This window comes from Thermobia domestica, chromosome 1 (assembly GCF_964235325.1).
Source record: "Thermobia domestica chromosome 1, izTheDome1.hap1.1, whole genome shotgun sequence".
Classification (NCBI taxonomy): domain Eukaryota; kingdom Metazoa; phylum Arthropoda; class Insecta; order Zygentoma; family Lepismatidae; genus Thermobia; species Thermobia domestica.
In genome coordinates, this window is record NC_137454.1 from 346,161,326 (window position 1) to 346,173,465 (window position 12,140).

Genomic DNA, 12,140 nt, shown 5'->3' on the forward strand with positions numbered 1-12,140 from the left:
TCATTCATTACTCATCATCACCGTCTCCTTTAGCCAAACCGGCATAACTGTGGGACGTAAAACTCAAAGATTTCATTTTCAACTTTAACGTTTCTGAGCCCGCCAGTTATTTGAAGGAAATCGTATACTCTCACATTAGGGATCCTAGTGGCTCCTGTAGTTAGGAAAGAGTCATGATTGGAAAGCTTGTAGAATACAGATTCCAACGTGTTAGTATTTATGCTATTCCCACCCTATCTGTAGAAGAAGAAGAAGAAGAAACAAATATGTAATTTACGTCACAAAAATGTAATTACATAAAAATCTGAGACTCAAAAAATTGGCCAACTCTGACCCCTTCCTTCTCCCATATAAGCAACAAGTACACATACAGAGTATTCCAATGTAGAGGACTGCTTCATTGGTTCATATACCAATTTTTAAGAGTGTACCCTCAAGAGGGGGAAATACATCCAAAAAAAAAAAACTAATGCAAAAAAAGAAAATACAAACTTTACTCTCCCTCTCCATCGTGTTACCATTCATAGAAATGAAATGCATATCAGCTAAAAGCTTCATCATTCACCAACACATTGATACCAAAATTAACTTTCTATCTTAACTATTGGCTCAGCTATTAAGATTAAAGCCTTGACGCAGCATTTGCGTCCTTCGGCGTTTAAAGGTTAAGATCATTTTTCTCGTGATGACATGGACAAATAGGTTCAAAAATAATTCACCTGGATTCAAAATTCTGAAATTAGTATGGAAAACGCAATAAGAAATGTATTTATGCTTGGACACTTTCACACTGGTATAAGCAGTGCTTCAAAGAATCCTAGCTTGTGATTATTTTTCTTGTGACACTATGGACAGATATATTTAGAAAAAATTTCATTCGGTGCAGCGTTCTCTATTTACTATGAAAACACAATTAGACTTTTATCCAAATTTGGGCACTTTTTACCAGCAGCATTAGCGTTAGTTCTTTGGGTCGAGGAAACTAAACCCTCTAGTACTATTAACAATAGAGCATGAACTTGCATCTAAGATAAACTTCCTTCAAGTGATTAATAACCTCATCACCTGAAAGAATGGTAGTGTTTCAAAAGAATTCAGCTTACAGTACCATATTTACTTAAGGAAGATACTATTGTTAATTTTCGTGTTTACAGAAGAATGGAAATGCAGAGAATTACTTAGAAAAAAAAAAGTCAAGTAATATATCATATATAAGACTTGATAACAGGATACAGTAAATACTTCATCATTTGAGAGTAAATTACAACAGCTTATATCACATTTTATTTAAGATTATATTTTTCTTAACGGACGACGTGCAATTTGTGCAGAATGTAGAGAACATCGTAGCAGCCGACTAGAACCAATTGTAATGTGGTGTTTAGTCATTATTTTATTTCATGCTTCTGGGCGCATAAATTCTATTTCTTGTGTGTTATCTTTACACAATAAAGCAGATACGGATATTAGAAACGAGTTAGAATTAGTAGAAAGGTTATATGAAATCAGCTTTGAGTTTCGTAAGTTAACATGCGTACTTGGATTCAAATTGGCATTTTGTAACTTTTCCTATTCTTGCGACTGCCGGAATATATACATACATTATATATACATTTCTTAATTATATATGGGATAACGTGGCTCAGTGGTAGAGTGTCCACCTCTGTGCATAGAGTCTCTGGTTCAATTCCACCTCGCGCCAATGGGGCTTTGTGCTTGGCAAACTACGTACGTGCGGGTTTTTCGTGATTCTCGCGTTTTCATTTTTCATTTTTAATTCATTCTCATCATCCTCATTTCCTTTAATCTACACGGCATAACTGAGATATTTTATTTCATTTTTCGTAAGTGCATAAATCCTTTCTCAAAACGATAAACGTGGATAGTAGACTTTCTTCTAAACGTCTGTATAAATACAAAAAATGAAACTTTGTGATCGCATCACGGGGAAAAGGTTCAACCGTTTGAAGTGAATTTTTGAATACAAGTTAGTACCTACCTCAAACTCTGTTAGGTTAGTACCTAACAAATATAAGTTAGTTTTGTTATCATGTCACTTTGATTAAAACGAGTACCCAAAAAAGAGGGAGAGGTTATTCAAATGGTATGCCATAAATAGTTTTAGGATTAAGATTTCTGGGCTTTAGACATCTAAGGCCATTTAGCCCTTCATATTTTTTAGGGATGACGTCCCTCGGCGAGCACACAATCCGGGGAAAGGGAAGGAAGAAAGGATTGGGGAAGGAATGAAACGGCCTGGGACCTATAAGTTAAGTACCACCCCGGCATTTGCCTGGTGTGAATAAGGAAAACCCAGGAAAACCTCATTCAGGGTGGCTGGACTGAAAAAGCGTTTTACACTTTTTCGACCGAGTGGCATGCCAAAAATAGAGTAGACGGAGTGGAAAATAAGATAGAAAAGGTAACTGCGTCCATTACCGGTAAATCCAGTATATATATAGGCTAGTCTATAATGCATTTTCGCAGTTCTAGAATTCAGTGCGAGAAAGACTTTGATTATGCGAAGAACATTGTGTTTTTGCCCATTTAGAGGTGAAAGGTTAACAGGTAATTGACTGTTTGACATTGATACAAACATGGTAGTACATGTGTATCAAGACTGACAGTGATTTCAATTGACATCATAGATAGTAGTTGACATTTGCGATTACTCAAAGTATTAGCTCGGAAGTGAAAATTTCGTAGAAGTTCAGAGCTCCTAGCCTCGTGCAATTCGAAACTTCTTGCGCTCTCCACTCATTTGTAAACTATATTCGATCAGTGAAGTTCTCGTTCACTCTGGTACTCTTGCTTTTACTTTCCCCATGTACCCAGTGGCGGAACCAGAAAACTTCGCTTGGAGGGGCAAGTATCGGTGTCATTGATAAATATTGTAAAGTCCTGCATGTGCAGAAGTAGGTAGAGCAACTTTCAGTTCGGAATCATTTCCTATTACCGTTTTTTAATTATAAAATCCTCTATAAACAGTATTTTACAGAACTGCACCAATAATAAAACTACTCTAATATTCAGTAGAAATAGGGGTCTCCTCGATCTGACGGTCTCGGATTCCTCAGTACCGAACTACGTGAGGGAGTGTAGGACAGCCACCGCTCCACTGCAAACAGAGAGGTGTTAGATACCCTGACAAAGCTCTACTGCAAGGTAGGCCGGGTTGTGATTAGGAATATCTAGGTGCTCCACTGCAAGTAGAAGCAGAGGTAAAGTTTCCCACAAGGCTCCACTGCAAGCCAGGAACAAAAGGGAACCGTAAGCTCCACTGCAAGCTAAGGCTTTGGATTTGGGAGAAGTAGTTCCTAGGCTCCACTGCAAGCCATGAATAAAAAGGAACCGTTAGCTCCACTGCAAGCTAAGCCTTTGGGTTTGGGTGAAGTAGTTCCTAGGCTCACTGCAAGCTAAGGCTTTGGATTTGGGAGAAGTAGTTCCTAGGCTCCACTGCAAGCCATGAATAAAAAGGAACCGTTAGCTCCACTGCAAGCTAAGGCTTTGGGTTTGGGTGAAGCAATTCCTCGGCTCCACTGCAAACCAGGAATAAAAAGGAACCATTAGCTCCACTGAAAGATCAGGCTTTGGATTTAGAAGTAGTTCCTGGGCTCCACTGCAAGCCAAGAAAGGGAATTTGGCCAGTCGAAACCGATGATTGTCCATGGAATCCTCTCGGATATACATGCGCATCAGGGGGGGTGGTAGAGTTGCTGTTCCCTCGCCTCCATGTGGACAGTGGTGTCACTGTTTCTCCGTCGTCTGCAGCGCGGGTATTTAAAATTCTTCCATTTACATTTTAAACCATAATATTTCAACTGTATATGAAGATACTTTCCGATTTATTGTATGTTTGTGTGTGTGTGCGCATTTGTAATTCGAGGGAAATATTGAATTAATATTTGTATACCACTATTTCTTTTATTCTAGTCTAAATATTTTTAAGAAGTAATTACGTGAAGCTACCATGTTGGAATATGTGTATAGGATTACGAACGAAATATAAACAAAAGTTTATCACATAAATCAATATCTTAACGATTTATGCATGAGTATATATAAAATTAGTCATAATTTGCACAAGTGCGTAGCAGCAATGTACACATTTCACTCCTACGCCCTTGTACAATGTGCAAGATTTTAGCACACATGTCAAGATGTTTTAAGGATAACGCGTAAATAAATAAAATCGATTTCTTACTTCCACATTAAGCACACATGAAAAACAGACTAGAAAATGTATAATTGGTACAAATGTACCTGAGGACCTTATGTGTCAACCCGAAACGAGGACTTTAAGAGAGTTAAGAAAATATACCATCTTCAACTGTTACTCTACTAAAACTGGAAATGATAGAAATTTATTACTACTTCCGGTTTGTACATTGAATCGTCTTTACCGTCATCTATCTTTACTAGATGGTAGAAATTTACTATTATTTCCACCCAGTATTGAATTCAAATAGTTTGAAAATGTATCGTACTCTCGCATTGTGAAACGAACTCATTGTGTTATCATTACACTTTGATTGAAATATGTATCATAAAAGGGAAATAATGTGAAGCTTTCGCGAAGAATTAACGGATGCACAGCTTGAAATGAATTTTTCAACAAACTGTAATGTGAAAGTACGATATTCCTTTGTAAATATTCCATTTACTATTCCTTCTTAAATATTCCTTTTACTATTCCTTCGTAAATATTCCTTTTACTATTCCTTCGTAAATATTTCTTTTACTATTCATTGGTAAATATTCCTTTTACTATTCCTTCGTAAATATTCCTTTTACTATTCCTTCGTAAATATTTATTTTACTATTAATTTGTAAATATTCATTTTACTATTCCTTCGTAAATATTCTTTTTACTATTCCTTTGTAAATAGGAATACGAAGTTATACTGTAAACTGCGTGGAATGTATAGTCAATGTCATCACAGTCTACTTATTCGGTGCATTATGTTGACCAAAGACTCCACGGAGCTTGCAAACAATCTCTCTAGAATATTTACTACATTTGTAATAAGTTTTCATTATAATAACACGCTGTTTTGTTGTGAAGAGCTCCATTCCTACCCGTACAGAAAACATATGACGATCATGTGCTATTAGGTACTCTGTGACTACTACTAACTAACCACAAGACTAACCACAAAGACAACACATGAAAATCGTGTGACGTTCAGTGTTGCCAATTTACTAGAACAGATATGGTGGGTATTTCAAAAGCTGCGTTCTTTATGAAACACCCTTTACTTCCGGTTTCATTGGAAGGATAAAACTGAGGTCAAATCTATTCTTTGGAGATTGAATCCATAGAAAATAGTTTGTCGCTTGCTATTACCGTTTCCGTTGTATTGAAGTCAAAACTGGAAGTATTAGTAGACTTTTATCAATTCTGGGCGCAATAGAGCAGTAAAATCGCATTTTTGCAGAACTGAATCCATGTCAAAAGAAACAAACTATTCTCGCTATCTATTACCGTTTGTCATTATGATGATTAGTGTTCAATCCGGAAATAAGAGATTTCCAACATTTCCGGTTTCAACAAATGGACAAAGGTGGAGATAAAACTTATTCTTGCTACGCTGCGTTCACAACATTAAACTATTACACATTCTTTTTCACTATTTTTGGTCTATGGTAATCAGTATTGAAACCGGAAGTAGTACCATATTTCTATCACTTCCAGTTGCCATAGAGAAATGCAGTTGAAGATGGAACCTTCTTATGGAATAACTCCATATTATGAATCTATTCCCGTCTATCATTATCTATCATTATTTTGTACTATTGTGATAAGTATTGAAACCGGAAATCGTAGATTTGTACCAATTCTGGTTGACAAACCGGGATAAAGTTTAAACTCAAAGATTTTTTTCGGACGTTCAGTTGATTCCCAAAGACAGTTTAGACAGGGGTGCCCACAAAGGGGGGCTATGACGCAAACTGCGTCATTGAAATATTTGGGGGGGTTAAACATCTATATAAATATGTTTGAAGGGGTGTAAAAATTAATTGAAAAGATTTTTTTTCATGGAAGAATACCTAGGGATAGACAATTTGGGGAAGGTGCGTCATGGACATAAGGGAGGGGGGGGGCCACCACTGGTTTAGAGATCGAGGTTGGAGGGTAGAAACATTAGGCTTGTCGTTCATATACACCAATGTGTTAAGCCATTCAAATTAGTAGCTCGAGTGGAATAACCAGATCCTCTGATTAGTTTTTAAAAATGGTTTTAGTGTACAATGTTATATTTTCTCGTAAAAAGTTATAACGACACTTATTCAAAGCAAAATAAAGTTCTGTGATGAATCTCCAATTATATAAATATTGTCGTTACTTCAAAAGTCCTCAGTTTGTACTTTTTATATAAACAAGGCTACGAAAACCACACATTGTATTTAAACATTATCTTTTCATTATGGCACTTACCGAATTAAGCAAATACACTTCTTAAAATTGTGCATGTAGTTTACAGCAGATGGATCTGTAATTATATATTATTTATCCTTCGTTGTCATGACAACTATTTTACATCGTCGAATTACTATTTTTAACAGAACAGCAACGTATAACAACTAAAAAGAAAATACATCTATCAAGGATCTTATAAAATAGAGGATCTGCCCTTACAACAAAATCTTGAAGCCATACGTCATAGTTTCGCCACCCCTACTCTGCCCACTCCGTCCAATAGGATCGCAATGTTTTGAGCCAACAATCATGGCGGAAACGAAAGTAGCCAATCAGACGATGGTAGAAACGATAGTAGCCAATCAGACGTGCCGATGCTCGGTTGTTTTTTGTTTTCATCGAATTAATAGGATAAAGATACATATGGGCAGGTCCTCTATTTATAACATCCTTGACATCTATGATATATTTTTTTTCTTTATATTCTTCCTCTTCCTTTCTTAAACAGCTTGTGCCTAATTTAAAAGTAAATTCTACCCACTAATACAAATAAAGATATAATAAAAGACATTGAAATACAAGTATCGTTGTAAGAACAATACCTAAATTAAACTCTGTTTCAATCCTTGGTTGTTCAAATCTCACTTTATTATTTTAAGAATTAGATACCGCGGTGCATAAAAGTTGAACTTCCTTTATCAATAAACAAGTTATAATTATGTTTAACAGAAAGATAGGAACGAATGGAAGAAAGTAGGAACGCTTTCAAAGTTTTGACTGGAAATCCAATTGGAAAACATCCATTAGGAAGAGTTAGGCGCAGATGTAAGGAAAATATTAAAGTGTATCTTGGAGAAATAGGAATACCAAGTAGAAACTGGAACAAGTTGGCTAAGGATATAAGTCAGTTAAGAGCTTTTGTGTACGCGACGTTGAACCTCTGGGTTCTATAGGCCATAGAGTTAGTTAGTTAATTAGTTATGTTTAACTGTTTGTCGAAATTCATTCAACAATCCTTTTCTGAGAAAATAAAAATTTGAAGCAACAAGGAGACCGTTCAATTTAATTGCGATTCTATAGAATTGAAGCGCTATGGAGGGTGTGTAAATGATTTGAGTTTCAAAAATCGGAAACAGATTATACACAAGTCATTACTTAATATAAGCTAATAATATGATATTTTTAAACAATGTTATATCACACCCTTCGTATACTTCTCGTTAAACGGGAGAACTCTAACAACTTCTAGATGAAATTAAGAAGTAAATCAGGGCACAAATTTTGCACATACATTTTCTAAATGAGACCAGAACTCTTTCGAGATAAGACGATAAATGCTTTCGGGTATAGAGACAAAACGAGATGATAAATGCTTTCGAGTATCGAGAAAAAACGAGATGATAAATGCTTTCGAGTATCGAGACAAGACGAGACGATAAATGCTTTCGAGTATCGAGACAAAACGAGATGATAAATGCTTTCGGGTATCGAGACAAAACGAGATGATAAATGCTTTCGAGTATCGAGACAAAACGAGATGATAAATGCTTTCGAGTATCGAGACAAAACGAGATGATAAATGCTTTCGGGTATTGAGACAAGACGAGACGATAAATGCCTTCCGGTATTCAGACGAGACGAGGAAGAACTTTTCGAAAATCGACACAGCCCGTCAATAAAATTTACGTGACGAGAGGAAAAACCTAATTTCTTATCTTGCGTGCAACACTAGACAATACGAAGCCACATGTTGTTGAGATCACCCATTACCCTGTTTTCTGATTTGGTTGCAAAGACGCTACCGTACTGTAGCCCTCATAGTTTTCAGACATTGCACCGTCTGATTATTATTTACTTCATTTATTAGACAGCAATCCACGGGGACTATAGTTCAAACCCTCCTCGAGGTTACTATGTGCTGCACCACTTCTTTGTTTCACGTTCCGCTGAGTTCTACCAACGTTAGATCCATAATATGCGCAAATGTTGGTTACAAGTTGTTGCTACTAAATGGGACTTGTTTCATATTTTTGCCTTCTTTTTTGTAGGGTCAAAATAGCACATCTTGGGAACGTTATTTTTAAGGACTTTGGTTTACCAAGGGCTTTAAAAATTTATTGTCTCTGTCTTTATGTCCGTCCGGAAGACACAAAATCTTAAGAATTACTTGATGGATGACCATCAATTTAGCCCAGGATGTAGGGTAGTGGTGGCCAAAGCTTCATCTGTGGTCTGTTCGTCGGCCAGCAAGTGGGAGATAGACCACTACGATCTTGTTTGTGCAGTATCAATTGCAATGCGCATAGGCGCCGACTTTGGGGGGTCAGGGCACTTTTGCCCCCCCCCAATATTTATAGGTGGGGTCCTCGCCCCCCCAATATAATTCAGTTGGGGAACAATTACCAAAGGGGAGCAAGAATTTCTGTCGTAAAGTACGTCGTGCCTTTAATTCAATATTAGGAACAACCTTCTTATGTGATAAAAAGCACTGTTTTCAAATCGGCGTTTAACCTTTTTAGGATTTCCACTTTTTGAGGTAAATTTTAGACTTTCACTCAAACAGCTACTGCTTCCTTACTATTTATCGTAGGATCGTGGTTCATACCTTGTTTTAATCAGGATAGATCATACTTTTCAACGGTACCACTCTCTTGTTCGTATTACACACCAGAAATAAGAAAATTAAAAAAAAAGACTTTTCGAAAAAAAAATCGAAATTTCTGTGCCCCTCTGGTCCGGGCCTGGGTTCACGTAGGGATCTGAATCTTTAAAAAAAAAAAATCTTGCTATATACATAATACGTGCGCAAAATTTCGTTCTTGTATCTTGAAAACTGAGGTCGGGAGAAATTTTTGAAAGTCTGAAGGTGACTCATCTTTTCATATATGTATATAAATAAAGGAAGTTCGGGTATTTTGGAATAGTCGGATAATATGGAATACCTCATTAGCTCCCTGTGAGGTGTTGCTTCCAAGCGGAGAGGAAAGAAACTACTACCTCACGTCCCCATGATGCTCCACAGTCAGTCTCCATGTGATTGTGATATTCGTTGTGTTGGTAGACGTGAAAATCTGATTTCTTATTCCGGAATACTTTTACAGGTAAGTGGTTTAAACCTGTATTTTACTATTGAAATGTAATAGATCAACAATTCTTTATTTACTATGACGTTGGATATACAGAGTGGTAGTTTGATAAGCGCTATTATCCTATACGCCTTCGAATGCGTTTAACAGCTCTTTTGTTTCCAAGCTGGCGTGGAGGGCAATATGGAATACCCGCAAGAAAAGCATGGTATTCCGTATGGTATTCCGATTACAAAAATATCTATCGGTATTGGGCAATTAAACATACATTTATGATGACAACAATGCTAAGTGTAATTTTTCTGATGATACAAGGCATGAGCTTGGGTCCAGCGTTCATCATGTTTAATGTGAGCACACAATGACTATGCCGATCCTGAAGCAGAGTATTATATTTATGACTTTTGCAAGTAATCACAATCAGTTATGGCTTGGCATTCAGAATTTTCATATATTGTCACTATATTCATTGTATGTTCAACAGAAAACTTTTTCTTTTCTATATAGCATTTGTATTCCATATTACCAGACTATTTCATATTACTCTCCAAAGTGGTTTCTTTACAAATTATAAATTTTACCCACCCCTGTAACGAAACTTCTTTATCAAGATATACATAAGTAAAGCCAAATATGTAAGACGTATAGTTGTTTTCCTTTTTGTTTCAATGTGCAATTATTAACTGAGTTACAAGCGAAACAAAAATGGTATTCCATAGTACCCGAACTTCCTCTATATATATCTAGGTATAAAATATTTTTAAAAAATGTACTGCGTCATTCCTATTTAACCTAGAGTCATGGTTCAAACGCCATTTTCTTCAGTATAATAAGCCCTTTCCAACAGTATCACTCAAATTTCCATATCGTACACCTACACCAGATAATTAGGGAAAAACTCGGAAGTACTTTTGCAAATCCAACCAAAACATTTTGCTCCTCTGGCCTAGGCCTGGGTTGACGTAGGGAGCTGAACTTTTTCCTAAAAATACATTGTTATGTACATAATACGTGTGCAAAATTCCAATCTTGTATCTTAAAAACAAAGGACAGAAAAACTGTTGATAGTCTGAATTTAGGCTCTCTCTTTATACACACACATACGTATATACTTATTACAAAAATTTACTGCGTCATTACTATTTAGGCTAGAGTCATGGCTTAAACGTTACTTTCTTTAGTATAACAAGCAGTTTCCAATGGCGCCACACATATGTACGTATCGTATTCCTGAACCGGAAAAGTGAATTTTTTTCTAAAAAAATTAGCCCCTCGGAACATTTGCGGCCCTCGTGCCCGGACTCGGCTTCACGTAGAGATCTCAGAAAAATTTGAGAAATATCCAAAGGTACATACAATTCTAATCTGATATTGTGAAAACTACAGGCGTGAAACATTTTTGAAATTTGCCTTAAGAAAAAGTAAAAAGTCACGCCCTTCCGCACCCACTTGGGGCAGCCAAGTTGACCATCTGGTTCCAGAACGCATCTGGGGTGTTCTTTGGTCCATCCTTGACGTGACTAATAAAACAAAGCCTTAAGTACCTGTTATATAACCTAAATAGGAGGTCAAAGACCATAGTACGCCATGGTAACAAAAGTTACCAAAAATCCTAAAAGAATTAATAGAGCACTGAAGCTTCAACCAACACTATGGTAACACTGATATGAGAAGTGAATATCAATGTGGTGCAGTGAAGTTCCCAGAATTTGAACTTGCTTTAATGCGTTCAGACAAATTTGACTTAGGTCATGAATTTAGCAGCGGAGCGGATGCAGCAGACCGAGATCTGGAGGGAAGGGGCCTTTATCCAGCAGTTGATAGAAAAGGGCTGAATATGATTATATATTTATTCATTGTTTTGGCCCCCCCAATATTTTCTTCAAGTCGGCGCCTATGGCAATGCGAGTAATCGTAGTCGAATTATTAAGCTAAGAATAACCAGTATAAACCATATCACTCACTGTATATCTTTAATCAACACCAGTGGTAGATCTATCCCGAGACCAGAGGGAGCTAGGCTCTCTCAAATTTTTGAGTTATAAAATTATGTTAAACTACAATTTTTATATATTTTGGAAAGTTTGTAGTAAACTCATGATGTACAGTACGTATCATAGTCTGGGTTCTTGCTAGCACTCCAGTTTTTACTTTCTAGATCTGCCACTGGGCAAGACCATTTACAATCTGCAATCATTTTATAGCTGTTTTGTGTAATAGGATGTTTCAAATGTAAGCATTTTCTACATATCTCTTTATAGCAGCCAAGTGAACTTTGTGGTGGACAAACACCGTGTGCATGGATTTTCTCGGGGTTCTCCCGTTTCCTCCCACTTTCTTCATTCCACCATTTCATTCATTACTCATCATCGCCGCCTCCTTTAGCCTAACTGGCATAACCGTGGGACGTAAATCTCAAAGATTTCACTTCATTTTTCTTTATAGCAGCCGTAAGATTGTAATAATGTCTTCCTCATTTTTACTCTTGGTTTTTTTTTCTAAAAATATTTTTCTTGCGCATTATTTACAGAAAAGTTTATATTTGGATAGTAAAAGTTAGTCCTGAGAGGGAACATTTTGTTGTTAACGGGAATATGGAGAACATGTGAAGAGTACACGGAAAGAAAGGGCTA